Raw genomic sequence first — 6000 nt, forward strand, 5'->3', positions numbered from 1 at the left:
TTCTGGAAAAGGGTTTTTGACCTATATTGATGCCTTCACTTCCTTCATTGACCCTCAAAATGTAGAGCAAAAAAGAGAAAGAAGTTTACAGAAAGAAACCAACTTACGTTTGCGGAATCCGCAACAAAACAAATATGCCGACAAAATTTCCGTAACAGGTATTTGAATGCGGAATCCACTGAAATTTTGTCACTGGAATTCACTTACATATTAGAACAGTTTTAAAGACTTGTCTCTGAAATCCAGGAACACACAGACACAAAACTGTGCGCCTATCCAGATGGATACGATCTTGTAATTACGTCACATAAACAAAATATGATTCATCAGAACGAAAAACAAACATGTAAGAAGGCAAAAATCACGAAACTAAAACAAATTTTCGAAGGAAGTTTTTCTAAAACACGAAACGTAGTTTCAAATCTGACTCAACCACAAAACAAGAACTTCAAAGTCTTCGAGATTTGACTGCAGATCAAAGTAAACCAATTATCAACCAAAAATAATTTTCGGAATCAGAATCCACAACAGCATCATCTATAAAATGTAAAGCAGAATTGAAAGTTCATACCTTCCTAAACCAGTAAGACTCTATAATTGGAATCAACCAAAAAAGCATATCGTAATTCCCGGCAAAAATTGATTAAATAAGTTGAAAATTTTGACGATAAATCTATTCCTCCCCTTTTCATCCACCCACAAAGCGATCCCGCTGGAGGACAAGTGCAACTTTGCCATAATCTAATCGCAAATTTGTTCGATAAAAAAATAGCCCATGTAAACAAAAATGTCCTGAAGTAAAAATCAAAAAACAAGTAACCGATCACTATATACCAGGCCTTAGTAATATCACTTCACATTACGGTATATTTACCATCGAAGTTCTACCACCACAATCATCAAATCATCAACCACGCCGAATACAAACAGATGATACAGAATTAGATTTTTCAAAGGTTTTCACATAAAATATAACAAAAATAGAGCACCCAAGTTCACAAAGAGCAAAATCGATCTTAACAAACAATGTTTTTTTCATCATTTATAGCTATGTTTCTATATTAGAAGCAAACGGCACATTTTATGTATCTTCACCGCAAACATCTCGGCAATAGTAGGACATGAAAGAAATCTTTTCTCACAATTTTAAGTGTGACCCACTCACTGATAATGAAATGTCACAAATAATACAAATTAATCTACAAAAAATCCTAACATGGTTCATAATAGATTATTTTCAACACAATTTAAAATTAATCTCACTAGCCAGATGAAACAACATTAGCAGACGGAACAGATTGTGTATGGACCCAGACTGGTCTCACATTTTGTTTTTTAAAATCCCAAATAAAATTCCAAGTACAGCAATTGCTACTTTGTATGTACACAAAGACTATTTAAGAGTACCGCCACCCACAACTAACACTACAACTGTAATTAATAAAACAAAGTTTTTTGATAGAGCAAGCAAAAACAGCTTAACTTTATCATCCATCAATACCCAGGAAACCCTTATTGGAACTAGAAAATTGGCACCACAGGACATCAAAACTCAATAACCTATGTGAATTAGAAAGAGTTCAAATATTACAATCTGTGGCATTATCAGTACTCAAAATACCTTACGCAGGATGTCTAGTATCAGGCAGCCGCCTTAATTTCATTGATAACATTCTTTAGTATGTTACCTGCGCTAAAATTTTCACAACTTTACGTTTTGAAGATAAAAGATGCTACCAAGGCATACCAATATTCTTTAAAAAATAAAGTACATTTTATAGATATTTGTCAGTGGAATTCACTTACATATTAGAATATTTTTAAAGACTTGTCTCTCGAATCCAGGAACATACAGACTCTGGAATCCAGGAACATAGATACTTTTTCAGTGGAATTCACTTACATATTAGAACATTTTTAAAGACTTGTCTCTGGAATCCAGGAACCCACAGACACAAAACTGTGCGCCTATCCAGTGCACAGTTTGGCCTCGTAATGAATTAATTAACTAAAAGGATGAAACTAAGTCTATCACACCTTGTTTAGTTTGAGCTGACTCAATATGACCACTGATTTTAGATTTTGATGTAATTATTGAACTTAGTAAAATTGATTCTTAGTTGTATATGGTAAAAAAAAATTGATATTCGCTTAACTCATAAGATTGAGAAAAGGATGAACACACTTTTAAGCACGGACCAAAACATTTAAGGGAAGAGGCTCCGGATTTGAGGGGCGACCTATCTCCCTGCAAACCCCTCCAACTCTGGTTGCCAACATTTTTCTAAAAGTACCCCATTTGATTCTTTTTTTTTTTGCAGAAAGCCATGGCTGAGGGACCAAAAAACGTTTATAAAGGCGCCTTTAGTGCCAATTGAAGCTAATTTTGAGGGGAAACCCTTCATGAAAACGCAAATGGAAACGTTCAAAAATTCCTAAAACGGTATTTCGGCTTGTTTTTGTCTTCAAATTACCTAAATCGAGTTTTCATAGTTTTTTGAGACAGCTAAAAAAAAACAATTTGATCAACCTGATTAAAGGTCAACAAAACTTCTGAAAAGGTTTCGGAAACCGCTACTTAAAGTTGGAACCAGTTTAAAACTAGTAATTATATCCATTTATATTATTGATAAAGCTATCTCTGTAAAGTATTTCTAACTAACGAATCATGATCCATAACAAACACTTTCTATAAATTGTATAGCAGAAACTATTCATAGTTTCAGCAACAGAACGAAATGGATATAAATTAGCAAACAGTCGTTCTACTTCAGAGCAGTCTCTGATAACTAACTCGCAAATACCAATATACACTAGATCTATTGAGACTAGGAGATATAAGACTAGACTAAATTCGGTATTAGACTAAGAATTTGCGCAAATCTATCCGGCCAAAAATAAGATAGCGTGACGAACAGACAGTGTACCTCATCTGAAATTACTCTATGAGTGAGCCACCCCGGACTTAATCTGATCTGGTGCAAACAAGCGTCTCGAACAAGACCTCAACAATTTTAGATTTAGTAATTTCGAAATAGAAACAAGATCAAAAACACACCACAAAATGTTCGCTAGTATTGCAAAACTAATGAGTATATCTCTACATCTCAATAAGTCTAACCAATTGAAAAAATTGATACGGGTGATACCAGGTCAAAATCCAAACAACAAGCCGAGCCCCTATATCGTGAAAGCACGCAGGCTGCAACTATTATTTATCTACAAAGTTCTCGATGCAGTAAATTTTCGATCACAATTATGAAATAAAAACTACGTGGAGCAGTAAGATTTGTCTTCAAGTCATATTTCTGTCAATGATGTTTTACCATACTGTATAACATTAAAACGACTGATAAAAAGATACAAATGTCGTTCGTTTTCAAGAAATCTAAAAAAAACTTTAAGATTTTTCAAAAATAAAGTTAATCGAACAAAAAACACACAAATTAGTTAGTTAATTACCTTAAAGATAGTTTTTGAAATAATTAAGATAAACAGTGGAGAACTTCGGTCATCCATACTTCACTTGATTCCCACCTCTTAGTTGATCCAGGCTAAAACCCTTAAATTATTAGTAAGCTTTAAAATAGTTTCTAACGATCTACTTATGTTCTAATTATACCTGAACCTTGTGGATTGATTTACAACTCTCCGACCCTCCATCACAAATTAAAACCCTAACTAAGATTAAAACCGTTTTCTTAAAGCAAAACTAAATTACCGAGAAGATGCAAAACATTCTAAAGATTTGGTATACTCTCTCTCCTACCCGTCTAAACTCGACAATGTTTTCCCAAAGGATAGTATAACTACACAAAAATTGTAACAACTAACAGTTTAGAAAATTTAAAAATCTAACCCCTGGATTTTGCAAATAATTTTCTAACAATTTTTGCAAGAGATAATCTAGGAAGCAAGCAAACTATAGTACTCATTAATTGACTAATCAGAAACGAAAGATACCGTCTTGTAATTACACCACATAAACAAAAAAGGATTCATCAGATCAAAAAACAAACAAGTAAGAAGGCAAAAATCACGAAACAAAAACAAATTTTCGAAGAAAGTTTTTCTAAAACACGAAACGCAGTTTCAAATCTGACTCAGCCACAAAACAAGAATTTCAAAATCTTCGAGATTTGACTGCAGATCAAAGTAAACCAATAATCAGCCAAAATTAGTTTTCGGAATCAGAATCCACAACACCATCATCTATAAAAGGGAAAGCAGAATTGAAAGTTCATACCTTCCTTAACCAATAAGACTCTATAATTGGAATCAACCAATAAGTCATATCGTAATTCCCCGCAAAAAATTATAAAATAAGTGAAAATTTTGACGATAATTCTATTCCTCCCCTTTTCATCCACCCACAAAGCGATCCCGCTGGAGGACAAGTGCAACTTTGCCATAATCTAATCGGAAATTTGTTCGATAAAGAAAAAAGCCCATGTAAACAAAAAAATCCTGAAGTAAAAATCAAAAGACAAGTACTCGATCACAATATACCAGGCCTTAGTAATATCACTTCACATTACGGTTTATTTACCAATGCAGTTCTACCACCACAATCACCAAATCATCCACCACACCGAATTACAAAGAGATGATACAGAATTAGATTTTTCCAAGGTTTTCACAAAAATATATAACAAATATAGAACACCCAAGTTCACAAAGAGCAAAATCGATCTTAACAAACATTGTTTTTTTCATCATTTATAGCTATGTTTCTATATTAGAAGCAAACGGCACATTTTTTGTATCTTCACCGCAAACATCTCGGCAATAATAGGACATGAAAGAAATCTTTTCTCACAATTTTAAGTGTGACCCACTCACTGATAGTGAAATATCACAAATAATACAAATTGATCTACAAAAAATCCTAACATGGTTCACAAGACATTATTTTCAACACAATTCAAATTTAATCTTACTAGCCAGAAAAACTTTTCGACCAAAAACAGAAGATGAAACAAAATTAGCAGATAGAACAGATTATGTATGGACCCAGACTGGTCTCACATATTGTTTTTTAATATCCCTAATAGTTTCCAAGTACAGCAATCGCTAGTTTTTATGTACACAAAGACTATTTAAGAGTACCGCCACCCACAACTAACACTACACCTGTAAATTATAAAAGAGAGTTTACTGATAGAGCAAGCAATAACAGCTTAACTTCATCATTCGTCAATACACAGTAAACCCTTATTGAAACTAGAAATTTGGCACCACAAGACATCAAAACTCAATCACCTATGTGAATTAGAAAGAGTTCAAATATTAAAATCTGTGGCATTATCAGTCCTCAAATTACCTTACGCAGGATATCTATTATCAGGTAGTCGCCTTAACTTCATTGATTATAAAGGAAACATTCTTAAGTAAATTACCTGCGCTAAGTTTTTCACCACTTTACGTTTTTGAAGACAAAAGATGCTACCAAGGCATACCAATATTCTTTAAAAAATAAAGTACATTTTATAGATATCCTATCACGCCGAACATACTCATAGGATACAGCTGCTCCATATGGATCTGAAAATAGCCACATTTTAGTACATATTAACCCAAATGACGAAAAAATTTATCTTCTCGTTCCATACCCTACTTTAATACCGCCTTTAAGGAAATTCTCACCTGAAAGCATACGCACAATCGCTCGTAAGCCAAACATAGATCTGCACTCAAAAAGCATTTTTTCAAAACCAGATAAAAAACATCGCAAATACCAGTATACACTGGATCTATTGAGACTAGGAGATAAAGGAGTAAGATTAAAATTGGCTTTAGACTAAGAAGTTGGATGAATCTGTCCGGCCAAAAATAAGATAGCGTGACGAACAGACGGTGAACATTATCTGAAAATACTCTATGATCGAGCCACACCGGACTTAATTTCATCTGGTGTGACCAAGAGTCTCGAACAAGACCTCAAAAGTTTTAGATTTAGCAAATTCGAAATATAATTAAGATCAAAAACACACCACAAAA

This window comes from Symsagittifera roscoffensis, chromosome 2 (genome assembly GCF_963678635.1).
Source record: "Symsagittifera roscoffensis chromosome 2, txSymRosc1.1, whole genome shotgun sequence".
In the NCBI taxonomy this organism is placed as follows: domain Eukaryota; kingdom Metazoa; phylum Xenacoelomorpha; order Acoela; family Convolutidae; genus Symsagittifera; species Symsagittifera roscoffensis.